We start from the raw sequence: 16,567 nt of genomic DNA, 5'->3' as shown, positions 1-16,567 counted from the left end.
GAGTGCTGAAGACCATACGAAACACGCTAAAGGGGCTGGAGGATCGACTACATGCCCTGGAGGTGCAGTACTGCTCTGACCCCTCGGCGGCAACGCTGGCGGATACGCGCACTACCCTTACGGCATACCAGACTGAGGCGAATAAGGAACTCAAATTTCTAACTAAACATGTATCGGCCCGCCGCTATGGTGAGGGAGATCGCCCGGGCAAAACGCTCGCCAATCTGTTACGTTCGCAAAGGGCTTCCTCTTACATCCCATCAATCGAGACGGCGCATGGTCAACCTGTCTACACTCCTCCAGAAATTCTGGACACATTTCGGACATTCTATAAAGACTTGTACCGATCAAAGGGGGGTCCCCCACTGGAGGACTTGTCTGATTACCTGGACACGGTGCAGCTGATCTGATTCACTGCGACCCTTTGAAGTGGACGATGTAAAGGACGCCATAGGCTCCTTGGCGGCCGGAAAGGCGCCAGGACCGGATGGCCTGCCGGCGCAGTTTTATAAGGAATACGCTGAACTCCTGGCCCCCAGGCTATTGGCCGTCTATGCGGAGTCGGTTGAGGCGGGCATGCTCCCAGCGTCAATGAGGGAGGCCATCGTAATCGCACTTTTAAAGCCGGATAAAGATGCCCAGAAATGTGACTCATATAGGCCATTATCCTTAATCAACACTGATGCGAAAATCTTCGCCAAAATGCTCGTGACGCGACTACAGCCAGTACTGCCCCTCATGATACGCCCAGATCAATCAGGCTTTGTGCCGGGCCGCTCCACGTCTCATAACCTTCGAACCCTCTTTGGGGTATTGCACTATTTGGCCCCGCACGTAAAGGCCGCAGTGGTGCTACTGGACGCCACGAAAGCGTTCGACTCTTTGGAGTGGGGTTTCCTGTTTCCGTTACTTCAGCGCATGGGGATGAGTGAGGCCTTTATTCGTTATATTGGATTACTCTACACTACCATCACTGCCCGAGTACGAGTGAACGGACTTATATCTGAGACCTTTGCCAATAGCAGGGGCACTAGACAGGGCTGCCCCCTGTCGCCCCTGCTGTTTGCGATTGCTACCGAGCCATTGGCAGCCCGTATTAGGCAGCATCATGCGGCTAGAGGCATTGGGTTCTCTTCCCGGGCTCTGACCGTTTCTATGTACGCGGACGACATAACACTATATGTGGTCGATCCTCATGTAAATCTCTCCCCCATGACAGGAGAGTTGATGACCTATGGCCGGCTGTCCGGGGTGACTATCAACTGGGAGAAGTCGGTCATTTTGCCCCTGACGACTAGAACGTCCCGATTCACTCCGGACTGCCCGTTGAAATGGGCGACTGGCCCCGTGCGATATCTGGGGGTATGGATCAGTACGGACATGCAGGAGCTGTGGACGGAAAACTATGGACGTGCCCTTGCGTGGATAGAGGAAAAGGTTGGCCGCTGGAAACACTTGCCCCTTTCGCTGGCAGGGCGCATAGTGGTGGCAAAAATGGTGCTCCTACCTAAGCTTCTGTATTTATTCGTTAATATCCCGATGCCTCTGACTGCGCATTTCCTGAACCAAGTGCGCTCGCAGATGATAGAATTGGCGTGGGGTGGCGGGCAGCCGAGAGTGGCCTGGGAGACCCTCACTCTCCCGCAGAGGCAAGGTGGTCTGGTGGCGCCGGATTTCACGCTATATGCTTACTGTGCACAAGCACAGTTCTTGCACTATTGGGTGCACCCTACGCCCTTCCAGCCACATGTGGCCATAGAGATGGATAGGGCTGCCCCACTGCCGCTCAGCACGGCCCTATATGCACCTCACAAGAGGAGATGCACAGACATTGATACTGTACACGCGCTTAAGTGGGCCATCTCTATACCAGATCGGTGCCACTGCGCGGGAACCCCATGTGGCCCCCGCTGCAACACATGAAAACTGGGGAACGTGCGGCATCACGCGGCCTTCGAACGGGGGGGGCCTCTTCCCGGGGGACACTTTCATCACGCTGGAGCGATTGTGCGGCACAGAGGCACCAACTATGCTTGACACATTGCTCTACTATCAGCTGAGACATACATGTCAGAAGCTATTTCCTACATTTCCGGCGCCGCCGCCGGACTTGCTGGCCCTAGAGAATGTACTCGGAGTGGAGTCGGGACGTAAACTTGTGTCCCGATTATACAGCTGCATGCAAAGCGCTAGTCCGATTGTGGTTCCGGCGGCGCGCTGCCTATGGGATACGGAATTGGGCACCGTACTCACTGATGACCACTGGGATATGTGCTGTAGACAGCTTGAGACCCTTTCCCCTAATTATCGTCTCCGATTGATACATTTTAAATACATACACATGGTCTACCGCACGCCTAGTCGGCTACATCGCATGGGCCTGCGGGACGCAGACAACTGCTGGCGCTGCGACGCACGTGGAGCTACGTTTTTACATATGGCGTGGGAATGTCCCGCATTGGCCTCCTTCTGGGTAAGGGTGATGGAGCTGGTGAATGCAATTACCGACCTGCAGATCCCCTGCACTCCACAGACTACATTACTAGGGATTTTACACATGGTCAAGCCTAAACACCGAAAACTGCCGGCACTGCTAATCCTGCTCGCCAAACGACAGGTTGCGCTGCACTGGGGAGCTGGCACATCGCCTCACATTAGGGAGTGGATTAAAAGCGTGGTGCACTGCCAGACGCAACTCGCGCTATACGGGGAGCTCTTACCAGCGCGCTCGCGGCCGAAGGACATATGGGAACCATTCACACACTGGTTGACTCACACTACGATTCGAGAGCTGTGAAAAAGTGCTTCTTATTGATGGGGGCCGGGGGGAGCCGGAGACCAGTTACATACTGAAGTACCGAGGTCATCGACTGTACTGTGGGAAAAATGAGGACTGGGTGTGGGCGGAGGTGGGAGGACCGTGCGGGACTTACTGTGAAATGACGAGATGGCACCCTGGTGTAATATTGATACTGTTGTTTTGGTGGGGAGCTGTGCTGTCAATCTCATTTTATACTTACGCTGCAGTGAGTTGTGTTTGTCTTGTTGTTGAAAATGCAAATAAAAAGAATTTAAAAAAAAAAAAGACATCCCAGTAACAGACTGGTCAAGAGAGTGCCACATGCCCCATAGACTGCCTGTCAGGTTGAGAGGGAGAGACTGAAAAAACCCCAAGAAAAGGACTGGTGTGGCAAGGACAGGCAGTGCAGCTGTGAATGTTTGTTCTGCCGCAACTCTCAGCACGTGGAGAGAGAGAACGAGAGAACGCAGCGCCAATGAAAGTGCTACCCACAGAACTGAGAGTGCCAAGAACCCAAAGCTGCCCCAGCGCAGAAAAGCGTCAAGCTACCAAGAAGACAGCAAGCCCCCCTAAAGCACAAAAGAAGCTGGCGCAGAGCGTGCAACTACCAGGGCTGACCGAAGCCACGGCAAGCAAGTGTTTTGCTACACATGCCCCCAGTGGTGAACGGACTTCACCAGAAAAATGTGCACTGTGCACGCCCCCAAGTGGCTGTCTTACGCCACAAGTGAGAAGAGTGCACCACACACCCCTGGCAGTGAACAACCACCACCGCAAGGAGGAAGAGCAGGCACGCCAAATGCCAGAAGAGGTTACCCAAGAAGAAGATGAAGCGTGCGCAGTCCGAGGTGTGTGACACATGCACCCAGAAGCGCGTAAGCACGGGTAAATGCCCAGGAGGGAGAGAGACCTCTCCAAAGAAAAGTAGCCAGGCTGGAGACAGCAGGGAGATCCTCTACATCTCCACCGCAGCAACGGAGCCCCGAGTGGGCCACACACAGCACAGTGTCCTCCCTCACACTGCCTCAAGATGGAGTCGCTGGTGACCCAACACAGGCAAGAGGAAAGTCGCACACTCCAAGTGGCCAGCCGCTACCACAGCTCCCTACTGCTCGTGGAAGTCAGTCTCAGAAGAGGGAACACCCGGAGTAGGAGCTTCAAAAAGCTGCCTGAAGAAGGAGCAAACGAGACAAGTGGCTGTTCGCCACCCAGCAGAGAAGAGTGACAAGTCTCGCCCGCATGGTCCAGAGACCATTGAAGTTGATAGGCCCTGTTGGCCTTTTTGGAACAAGGTGCATGTCACTGCACCCCTAGGAGAAGCAAAAGGAAGAGTGACAATCCTGACACCTAGAAGAGCTGGGCAGACACAGGTGCGCTACGGAAAACAAGAGGAGAAGCCTGAGGACTTGTAGCACAACAAGCCAAGAGCACACCCAGAGACACCAGACAGCCACCAAGGCGGACCGACGTCCATGGAGACAGCCCCATGGGAGAACCAAACGTAAGCCGCAGCAAGCGTGAACCACGTCTCTCCCTGATGCTTCCCAGTGCGACCGTCCATCCCCGAGAGTCAGCAGTCGAAGTCGGACAGCATCCCTGCTCCTGACCGCAAATGCCAAAGGTGAAAGAACAGCCTCAGCGAACCAGAGACATGTAGCTGCTTAGTCCCTCCAGATATCTCTTCTCCGAGCAGATCGTCATCACCTGTTGTCCAGGCCCAATGGCAACTACATCATCATTGCCATGTGCATGACACAGCACTCAGCAAGAAACGTGGAAGTGTGACCGGAGGGTCTACACGAAGAACCGGACAACCGACCAAGTTCAGAAGGGGAAGTCGTGAGTGGCCGGGCCGGACGATGAAAAGAATCCGAGCTGCAACGGGAGCGAATCCTGACACACCAACAGCAAGTGAAGGGGGTGACAACCAGAGAACGGAATGGTGACCGCCCAGCGGGAGACCGAGAGTAAGCCGCAAAGCCTGCGCGAACAGAGTCTCATGCCTCACGTTTGTCAGCGTGTCCATCACGCCACTGTCACCAACGTCCCAGTAGCCCAAGAAGTCCAAGTGCACAGATGTAACTATCTCCCCAAAGGAAATGGAAGCACTTGGCCACACCCACTCTCGGTGATCGACTCTAGAACGAAGGCCTGCATCCATCATGGCAAGTCGTCACCAACTGTTGTCCAGATTCACCACAAGGCTGGCAAGGCCATCACGCCAGTCCTCATCAAGTGCGTCAAACGATACCATCTCAAGAGTACCAATGGACTGGAGTCCTACACTGAACCAGCCAACAAGAAGACCCAGAGGCTACCTGCTAACCTGGCTTACACCTGAACTACGTCAGCGAGAGCATGTCTTGCCCAAGACTCATCCATCCCTGAGGTTTGTGCGAGCGACTCGGTCCTGACTCCTCGGTGGTCTTGCAGCTGCCCCCAGTCAGCAAACACGCAGCCCCAGCGCAGCCCACAAGCAGTCCCGTTGCAAACCCAATAAAGAGCCTCCCCAGGCGTGAGAGTTGGAAGAGACATTGCCCCACCAACAGGTTACCGGAAACAGCAAAATAGTCTCACAGAGATTTCAGTCGATTCAGCAACAAGTTCGTGAACTTTCACATGGACTCCAACCATGCTTTAGACGCACCCTATTTGATGAACTGTTAGAACCCATCACATACCATCCTCTACGTCAGCGACGGGGAGTCACCTCAGACCAAAAGACATGGTTCCACCGGCATGGTACGAGAGTGCAGCTGATGTCTCCAAGCCAGCGTTCGTGTCCTGAACCACTCATGTTAAATTATGAGTGCCCGCTGAGAGCGTCCTGCTGCAGTCCGAGTCACCAGCCCCTGTCTGCTGTCTTCCGGCTGCCTGACACGAGAAGCTGAAGGACCCTGTGGTGTATAGGTAATTGTTGTTTACCCCTACAGGTTGGACTAGTGACTGTTTTGTCTTCATTAAAATTTGGGAGAAATTTTGTGTCCTGCTGCACACGTTCTAGTGTCTTAGCAGACACAGAGCTTGTTAACCACTCCCTTGGGGGAGTGGGCACACATGAACCCCACACCCATCCATCACAGGTGTCACGAGTGATGTGAGCCTGTTAATAAAGGGGCCAGGGTGCACGTGATCGTGGCCAGATAGAGTACCCTACTACAGTGTCCGTGTCGTTCGTCCGCAAGCATGTGGCCTAGAGCCCACGACATAACACATTCCTTGATCTCTCTTGAGTAACCCTACCCTCATTTTCCTGAATCGAGTCAGGTTCCCGGGCTCTCCATGCCACTGGAGTCAAGCTATCCTGGCTGATGAGGGGTGAAACCCCGTATCTGGTACTAGGATGCTTGTTTTTAGTCCAGGGAGGACCTGGCCTGGCAGTTCCGGCTGGACTGTTCCCATTGGGCGCAGGGTCAAGACTGGTTTGCATATGGCTGGGTCCAAACTGGAATGGCATTGTGATAAAAAAAACGACGGATTTAGGCCCAGATCTCTATACTGAGGTGAATGTATGACATTGTTCTGCATTTTGTCCATCAATTGTTCTTTTTGCATTTGTCACCCTGAGTGGGACGGGTATGCCCAGACGTGGGGTCCTAGGTTGCTTGTTTCAGACCAGGGAGGACCTGGCCTGGCAGTTCGGGTTGGACTGTTCCCATTGGGCGCAGGGTGAAGACTGATGTGCATATGGCTGGGTCCAAACTGGAATGGCATGGTGAGCAAAAAAACGATGGATTTAGGTCCAGATCTCTGTACGGGTGAATGTATGACATTGTTCTTCATTCTGTCCATCAATAGTTCTTTTTGCATTAATTTATGCTGTCGCTAGTCAACTTTTTATTTGTCATTTCTGTAAATTGGACTAATCTGAAATAAAATGAACAAACCTATTAAATCTTAAAGATAAATAAAGGTTTTGAAATCTTCTTCAACTTCTCATCATTGGCTGAATATTGAGAATCTGGCAGTTGGTTACATATGAATGACCTGTGTTTTTGTTTCAGCTCCATTCACAATACGGTGGCAAAGGTCAATCCGACCTGTCAAGCACCATCTGGATTTCTAAGTATCACTCTGTAAATTGGGGTGTTTAATTTGAGAGACCATTTTGGCCGGTCCTTTAGGTGCCAACAAGTTCATGCTGTGCGCCTTTGTTTCCGCTCCATTGCATTGGCATCTAGGTGTGAGGCTTCAATAGCTGGTAGCCAGGATCATGCTTGAAGAAAAAAAGAGCTGATGGCCCCTTAAATTTGGCCTTTGGCTTGAGCCCCATTGGAGGCGAAAATAAAAAGACCTCCTTCCCCCCTTTCTTCTCGCTGCCTGCACATTGCTTCTGAGAAGAGAAAGCAGACAACATGCAGGCGCTGCTGAATACTTCTTTAATGTGAACCTGTACATCTTAGCACAGTTGCAATACATTTAATGGGAGAGTGCCAGCACTTCTCATGTGCAAACAGGTACTCTAAATAGTGAGCACGTGCACTTCTACATTTCCACTTCAAGCACTGGCTATGTGACACCAATGATCTCGATATGTTCTGCGGCAGAATTATGGTCACCCATAAAAACGGGTGCATTCATGCGATGGGAATAATATTTTTGATGTGCGATCATTTTGCTTAATTCTATATTTCTTAAATTGCAAACTGTGATTGGGATTGAGACCGGCATAGGAATGGGGCCCTTACGTCAATTTGAAATTGGTCCCTCCACATATTTTAGCTGGAAATGGGCTCTCTATAAACTGTTAAACATTCTGTTGCTTGAAGAATTCAGTTCTATTATGTAAAAAAGTGCTTCTACTGAGGAACAGCAGCAAAGCACACAGGTGCGCGCATGTGTATTTAGTTAACGCCTTCGCTCAACACCCTGCGGCAGTTTCAAAGGGTTTATCTTAACGCTTTGTTTTCCGGCCAAACTCATGGTTAAATAATTATTTTGTGAATCTCTTGAAGCAGATTCTCCCCACCCGAAGAATAATTAATGTCCTTTGATAAGCAGTAAAAGTGCCAACGTATGCACACGCTGGGTCAAAGACTGAAGTAATCAAACCAAATCGTGGAAGTGAAAAGTTAATATGTAACAACAAGCATGTTTGAGGCGCTACAGAAACATAGCACTACGAGAAGAAATGCAGACCTCAGTGGTATCAACAATAATGCACTTATCTTAACGTTGCACAGAACGGTCTTTTGGACGCCTTTTTAAAAGGTGTGACTTGGAAACCCAACGTACATAGCGTGCGAACGATTGATTAGCTCACTTCCGGTTACATTCCAGGGACACTCTGGGTCTGGGAAGGGCAAGTCCAGAAACCAACGCACAGAAGCTCATGTATTGTACGTGCCACTTCCTGTCCAACTCGGAGAGGCGCACCAGGGACCGCGGGACCCGCTGCTTGTGAGGTAACAGATATATATATATATACGCACCAGAGCACAGTTCGAACTGGGCGTACGAACTATAGCGGCGGAAGATACTGGCATAAAGCCCTCCCTCCATGGTGGAGTTTTTCTTCACTGAGCAGCCAGGGCAGTTTGTAAACTCCCTGGCGTTTTGCACGAACGCAGATGTTATGAAAGAGGGCGGGTTCTTATGTAAGGCACGCTTTGCGGGCTGCAGCCCCGGGGTCCTCGGTCCCCAAGCACTGCCTGACGACACGGATACCGATTTGTTTAGGAACCTCTGCACCCTAAGACTGCCCCTGCATGATACACGTACACCTATTCAAATTTCCGCACGCACAGCACCGGCTTAGGTACCGTCCAGTTGCTTGCTAGGCGCGGGGACGTTTCCTTTCACAAAATAAGTCTGCATTTAAGTTTAGAATTAGTTTTTGTTGTTGGGCATCAAACTTCTGCGCGGTGTTGTGCTTCGGTGATTGTGGGCGGCATCTTTGCTCACCTGGAGGAGAGTAGATTTGGGAATTAAATTAAGGGACATGTTTTTTAGAGGTTTGGTACAATTCAGCGGTCCATCTGGTGAATGACACGCTAATAAAAACTATTTTTATTTAACGCCCGTTTCTAAGCGCTGTAAGTAAGAGATTATTACCCACTTTGGTGCCTGTATTGTATTTCATAATTTATTTAGAGCTTACTACCCCTTTGTTGGACACTTGAGTGCTTGTCTGCATTGGCAGCAATCCACGTTTTGTAGGGTGTGTTTTGGGGATTGCGTTGTCTTTATTTTTTGATCCTGTGTGGTGAGTGTTTACATGTCGTGGTTGAGGACCTCCGAAGTGCAGTTATTGTATTACTAGACTTCGTGCTTAATTGCGTGGGTCATGAAGAAGTGGTGAGACAGACACACAGTTTATGGTTTTCCATAAACTTGCAGCTTTGGTGGTTATCAAACTCTGTTGTGTCAGGTCCTCCGTTTTAAAGTTAGGCCGGACTCAGATTTTCAAAGGCAGTGCATGAATCCGAGTGTATGAAGGCTTACTGAATCTCTGGCACATTGGGCATCCCACTGGGGCAAAAGCCCCAAACATATCCTCTCATGAAAGTCCCATTTAAACCTCCTCTGAAAAGTGCCATCCTGATCTTTCTTAACAAAGTACTATCCTGAAAACTCTCCATTTCCACCCTGGGACGGCTCCTCCACTAAGGCGGAGGAATGTCGCTCCACAGGAAAAATAAAATGATAATAACAGTTTATTATTTTATTTTTCAATACTCTGTAGGGGCGGGGTGGGCTGGACTGCCCACCGAGCAGGGGGAGGAGTGGTGGCACGCTCAAGTGCGAATTACATTTTGGCCGGCTGTCTTGTGGCAGCCAACTAGTCATACACACTTGGTATGTTCTCCACTGTGCTGTGTTGCACAGCCTGGGTGGGGAACATGCCCGGGCTCCCGTCCCCATCTGAGCGCCGAACTACGGCGCTCAGACCAATTGAACAGCGTCCTGATTGGCAGGGGAGTCGTGCTTCCTGTTCTTGTGTCAACGAAGAAGAGGACGGAGGAGAGGCGACGGCCGGCAGGTAAGTTTATTTTTTTTCCTTTTCATCTTTTGAATCCCATCCCCTGCCCTGTAGCAGCCGCTGCTGCATTTGTAACCGTTCATTGCTTAAGCTTACTAAGGCTGTTCGATAAAAGCAAAGTTCAAACAAAATGACAGGAAATGCTGCCAGCAATGTCATTCTGTATTGATTGATCAGAACGTGCATGCACTTACCTTCAGTGGATCATGCAGAACAAACAGTCGCTTCTGTGAGTCCAACAATGCCAGATTACTTCTTTTGAAACCTCTTAATTATGTGATGCATTTGGGAACTGATTGGACAACAGTTTTACCAATCCCACAATTCTTGTGCAACTTAATGGGCTGGAACTTGAAATGGGCCATTGCGTTACTTGTTAATTCACTGAAATGCATTCTAGGACATGTAGTGTTCATGGCCATTGTTTAGCTAGACTATGGAACTTTAGTCATGTTTTTTTGGCCAGAGAGTGCATCATTGGGGGACCAAATGTGCATCTCTGGAGAAGAGCCATCACTATTAATGACACTGTAAAACAGTCCAATCCTGTTTCGACTCCTACGCTGAAACTGTCACAGTGCCATTTTGTTGCTGAAATGTGTACAAAGATGTATTCTGGGACATGTAGTCATCATGATGATTTATATATTAAACCTTGGAGCATCCTACATCTGACAGATATAAAAAAAAAATAATGATCAGTTGAAAAAAGAATGATGAAATATATGGTGACCACGCTAAATAAGTTCCATGGCCACGAACATAAGATAATCGTTGTCCGAAGCAACGTCAGTACTGGCTCTTGTTTTGTATTTGATAAATGAAGATAACTGAGGCATTATAGGTGGGTGTGTCCATGCTGCGCAAATGCAAACGTGTGATCTGTGTGAAACTCTTCCACTGTGAAAGCAGATTAAATGCAAACCATTCTCAAGCTGCAGCATTGCCTGCAACCTGAGAGCATACTCTTTGTGGCCTATTTGTTTTACTAACCTTTGATATAGATTTCTATAGGATGCTGGGAGTGTTTTCTGTACATATAGCACATTTGGCCCACAACTTTGTACTTCAAGAAACAGCTTATATGCATTTTTAGATTTTGCCTGCTCAGCGCTTGTGCTGTACTTGCGAAATCCCTTGTAATGAAAACAAGCATTGGCATAGCCAATAGGTTTCGCCTTTTTGATCCTATAAGTGTTTAGCAATGGAGCACATCCTGGGTGCTGTGCTGCCAAGAATTGAAGAGCTATACAAATACTACACACTGGATGTGAAAGAAAGAGTGAATAGTTTTGTGCATGAAAATAGTGTGGGGTGTGTGTGTGTGTAAGAAACAGCAAAAGGGCTGCACCTTAAAGAATGTGTCCATTTTCTGTGCAGCATGCTGGTACCACTGCTTTTTGCACCATTAAAGGTAGACAAGTAAAAAAAAAAGTATAAAAGGACAACTTGCAGACAACTAATCCCTACATCCTTTATGTAGTGCCTTAACACTTAGTAAAACAAAATAAGTGTGTGAGATTGCATATCGGAGGCAAAGGCTTAAAAAATGAGAATATTTTGGCATACTGTTCCCTTACTTACCCAAATAAGTAGCCGCTGTATACGATGCCCGCTGAAACATGCTCCCAATACATGGGACTGCACCGAAGCACGGAGCTTGTTAAAAGAAAAAACCCTTAGCAATAATATTGCAATGGTTTTAAAAACATTAACCAACAAAGTTGTAAGCACAGAAAAACTGAAACAGGAAACTCCTACAAGAACAGGCACCTGTAGCTAAAACCTCAGAGCCTCTAAGGTGGCCCTAAAATTTACATTATGTAAGAAGGATATGTTAAGCCTATTATTATGCCAGCCTGGCACAGGACCATCTAAAAAAAAAAAAAAAGTACAACAAACCCAGCATCTAACCAGCGTCCAATTTGGTGAGATCCTTTTGAATGCTGGTGGCTTACAGAAGTGATGCGGGGTTGACACCATTCCCTTAGCAAGAGCAAGGAAAAAGAAAAACAGAATTGGTAAAGCCAACGGGTACGGCACTGTCTGGCAGTCCTTTTTAGGTCTCGCCTGACCCAGCGCATGCGCTGGTCTGGCGAGACTTATTGAGAGGGCTCCAAAAAGTGCTACCAGGCCAACCTAGAGCTACAGTGCATGGGCGCGGGCACGCGCACCGCGCTTTACCGTGATTACTTTTGCTTTCGCGGCCGCACGGTCGCTTTGATGTTTGATCGCGATCACTTTCGCAGCTGCACGGCCGCTTTGCATAGCCAATAGATCTCACTTTTGGGACCGTATAAGTATTTAGTTATGCAACTGTTGCATGGCTAAACACTTAAAAGGTCCCAAAGGCGAGACCTATTGGCTATGCCAATGCTTGTTTGTTTTTGTCATGAATATTGTTACTACTGGGAAAGTTGTTGGGTGCATGGAGTCCAATAAAAAAAAAAACAGAGTGCAAGCATATTATGTTCTCTAAAAACACACATTATCTACTTTACAAACCTTGGTTAAGAGTCTGACCTAGAAAAAACTGGTATAAAAATAAAATTTACTTCCCCGTTTTAGGCAACCATTCTAAGGCTGTGTACCATATAACTGACCTGGTTCAGGTTTGTCTCACTAGTCCCCTATGCAGATCCTAAACACGCACACCACTCTTACATGATTTCACAGGCACAGAAACGGCCAAAACATGCACACAATGAGGTTGCTACATTAGTGCACCTTCGTGACAAACATGGCTGTGCCAAGGTAAACAACGACCTGCAGGGGAGTCAACGGTGGATAACATATAGAGCTGGTCTCTGGGGCATAAAATGCTGTCTAACAAAAAGAGCAAAACAATACCAGAACTGTACCTTCGACGTGCGCCTCCTATAAGCAACTCTGTCTACAGAGGACATTTGATGGCGGGAAGATACACACCATTTCATACCCACTCGTCTGAATATGTCAAGCACAGCAACCTCGATTTGATTCTTCACCGTACCCACTCGAGCAGCTGCTGCTGAGACAATGTTTGCATTTGCAGGAATTAGTGATTTGTGACAGCTAGAATCCCATCTGGAGGTCCACTGAAAGCCTCAGCTTTTGCCCAACCAAAGTGCATGAAACAGGCACATCCGTTGGTTACTTAAGTTGGAATTATGCAGCAAATCAGGACTCTGTTTGCCCCCAAACCTCAGTTCACTGCACACCCCTTCAGACCAACCAAGTAAACTCTACAAATCTCATGGAATCAAACCTGCAGGTATGGCGAAAAATACAGATTTCCCCAGAAAGAAGGCCTCCTAGCAACTAGCAAATGAGAACATCTCGAAAGGACAGGCAGGAATGGACCATACAAAAACAAAACTCTATACCACCCCTCCAACCAATTACAAGTTTTATGATCACACTAAGATTTAACATAACATGTTCTGTACTGAGGCGGTTGGGATTACAGCACAAGCTTAGTCACATAAGAATAGGATCTGATAACATATGCAGTCACAGCAAAATAATTTTCCAGTATAAATGCAAGTTAAGTTGAACGCGCAGTGCATTGAGGCAACAACTTTACATAAAATAATTGGCTGCGCACCACAGGTTGTCACACCCCGGCTCGTATCCTCACTAATAAAGCTGTCATTACGGACGCCAAGCATGAATATTTTACAGGGTTGGCGAATGCCTGGTTCTCCAACCTTACAGTGGGCTGGGCCGAGGCATGCCTTACCCTCCCACACCATGGGGTTGTTGGGGCCACTATGCTCCTTCAGAGAATGTGTGGATGTGGGCATTCGCCACAGGAACCCACTAAGCCAGAAAGTAACTAACTGGACCAAGCTGAGAGAAACGGAGGTCTGAGCGGGTTAGGCAGGACGGAGAGCTTTTTCTTAGCCCGCCCCATCTCAGAGAGCAGCGTCTCAGCCAGGCGAAAGTAGTCGCATGCTGAGTTTATGTTGTGAGATGCGAGGTCTCAGCTCAGCGCACCCTAGCTTTTTTAAGGGCATGGAAGTGGAAGGGCCAGGCAGCAACGTAGGCTGAGAAATGTGCATGAGAAACGCAGCTCAATAACAAATACTCTGCTTGAGTCCTAAATGGAGAGGATGTGACGTAACATAAATAGCTGCCGACTTAGGACCTGGCGAACCATGTTCGAGTCGCGGCGTTTGCTCTCCTGTGCCTACCATTAAAAATATAGATATAAATAAACAATGGCGATTTGAAACGCATAAGGAACGGAAACAAAATTACAAATGCCGAACCATACTACGGCAGTAGTCAAACTCCCTTCGAGTGAACATGTATGGGATCGGGTGAATGTGTAGAGGAAGAAAAGCCCACATTTTAATAAAACTGCCCGAAACAAAATAAAGCTCACATTAGACTACACGGGATTAACTCAAAGAAAAAAAGAGTGTGCTAAGCAAACCAAAAGTAAACAAGAGTCGGTGGGACATGTAACACTGGCAGTAGCCATGAAAATGAAAAACACACCTGAAGGCGTGACAAATAGCAGATTTTCAGCAATTTAAAAGAAAGGAATTTAGATAGGTACAGGAAGGAACAAATGAAATCGATGGACATGATGAAAGCCCATAGAGAAGATACAGCATATCTTGAAGAGACAGTATATGCTGTGACTAGGCGAGACCTAAAAAGGTCTTAAAATGAGCTTAGAATCCTCCCATTACTTATCTTTATTTACCATTGGTTGACTCCCACGTCACTCTCGTTTGCTTGCTTTCTTTTAGTCTGCCCAGCACGAAAATGGATGTCCCCCTTAAGTCTCATGGGGATTTGAAAAGAATAACCCCTCAAGGGTGCAGCCAGCATATTAACATTTCCTGGGCTGGAACTTTGGGTTCTACAGCTGGAGGTGTTTTGAGAAGTGCGCCAAATGATGAAGCATTTTGTTGGGGATGTCTGGCGAAGGGCATCCCCCTGGAGGTGAAGAGGTGTAATTGCACCAGAACTGCATTTACTAAAGTTATTTCTTTTAGAGGGACTGAAGGTCACGTGTATTGTGGAGTACCTGTGTAAGGTGATGTCATAAGCACAGTGGGGTTATGATGCCAGACATGCCTGCTGGGGTGTCTGGCTGTATATGATGAGTACTGTCATTCTAAAGTGATGCTTAAACATGTATTCTTGCTGCTACGCTTGGGTGGAGAACCCAGACTGCTAGCCCTGAAGATGTAGAGGTGTACACTTCATGGTCCATAGGAAATGCTCAGTCCGGGTTATGTGTGACCAAGGCAGGGTTACCCATTTTTAAGGCTTGTTGAGATAATGGGGTGGGTCGCCACTGGGATGGTGCCAGTGTGCAGGGCCCGCGCTCCAGGTTATGTTCAACTACCTGCATTAGGGGGCAAAATTATGTGCATTCATGGGAGTGGTGGTACTAGACCCTACCCCCCTGCGGTAGGCGTGGAAATGTTATGCAGTGTCACAAAGTAATTCCAACAGCTTATGTATATTTGTGCCATGACTGAAGTTTAGATGGCTGTTAACATGCACGAGTCCGGTGTCACTGCACTTGCAGAACTAAATGTAGCTCTGTCCCTGACGGGGACGCCCAATTGCTTGTTACTTTTTGAGCTGTAACCACCCGAATGTTTCTATATGCTTGTATTATTTTGGGAAAGTAATATTTCCATTGAGCGAGTCCGTGGGATTAAAGCAGTTCTCCGAATTACCTATAGGCGTTGGTTATCTGCGTTATGTGAGAAGCAATGGAGTTTTCTACTGTTGCTAAAAGCCATTTAGTCACCAGGTTAAAACTGCAGCCTATGATGCATCTTTCTGGCCTCTATCATGTGATAATATTTTGTGAAACCGGCTGGCCATCTAACTGCAGCATTGGATTACAAAGAAACCTCCCCGTATGATGCTTTTTAGGTCTCGCCTGAGGCAGCGCATGCGCTGATCTGGCGAGACGTTAGTTAGTGGGTTTCAAAAAAGCAAACTACGTTTTTTTGTGAGGCATAGAGCGTGCTGTTACGCGCACAAGCGCACGCGCCTCGCTCCGCCTCTCTGTCTTGCTTGCTCGCGCTTCAACGCTCCTCCCCCACCACAGAGCGCGTCACGCGATGGCACGTCTTGTTCAGGTAAGAGCAGATCAGTGTCTTTCTGAGCACCGCCTGTATCACAAGCATTTGCAGTAAACGGGCACTTTACCTTACCCTTTGCTTCATACCCCCTCTCTGAGTCACTCCCTGCCTCTCTCCTTCACTCTCCCTGTCTTGTCTCCCCCTCTCTCCCATCTCGCAATCTCCTCCTGGCTCATCTACTGTCACTCCCTTCATCTTCTGAGCCTTAACTTAGCTGCCTTCTTTCTGCCCTCTCCTGTGTTCTCACCTGTGCTTCATTCCCGTTTCTTGCTCTCTACCACCCTGTCCCCACCTTAAATCCCTCCGTCGCCTGACTGTTTCCCTTCTGCTACTACTTTCCTCTTCCTACATATTTCTTGCCTACTTAGTCCATGTTCTCGACTTCAGCGCCTACCTCTGCCTATCGTTGCCTCTTCTTGCACCTCCTCTTCCTCCCTCTGCACGGCACCTCCTCTTCCCCCTCCCACTTTCTCTCTTCCTTAGATCTTGCTAGGTGTCTATCCTCTTCCCCCTGCCATCTCTGTACTCGGACTGGATCGCTGTTTTTCTCGTTTTATGTATATGATCATTACCCCTACCTTCTGGTTGGTTCCCCACTCCATGCTCTCTTCGGTGCCTAGTGCAAGTCCTTGGTGTAAGACGGCTGCTCTCTCCCCCTCCAGTCAAGGAAGACGATGGAACAAT

The 16,567-nt window shown here is 48.4% G+C and overlaps 1 protein-coding gene across 2 annotated transcripts in view; it reads left to right on the top strand.

Annotated features, from left to right (window-relative positions):
• The first annotated feature begins 8,050 nt into the window (after positions 1 to 8,050).
• Positions 8,051 to 16,567, top strand: part of TSPO (translocator protein) — a 59,393-nt gene continuing 50,876 nt past the window's right edge. The window contains exon 1 of one of the 2 annotated variants that reach the window (XM_085652474.1): positions 8,051 to 8,205. The gene's annotated coding sequence lies outside the window, so the exon portion shown is untranslated. Of the gene's footprint in view, positions 8,206 to 9,655; positions 9,783 to 16,567 lie in introns of those variants that run through there. The other variant, XM_085652475.1, reaches the window with a different exon arrangement.

Source organism: Triturus cristatus, chromosome 4_1 (assembly GCF_964204655.1).
Source record: "Triturus cristatus chromosome 4_1, aTriCri1.1, whole genome shotgun sequence".
NCBI lineage: Eukaryota > Metazoa > Chordata > Amphibia > Caudata > Salamandridae > Triturus > Triturus cristatus.
The sequence above is the reverse complement of the archived record's forward strand: the minus strand, read 5'-3'. Positions and strand labels throughout refer to the sequence as shown.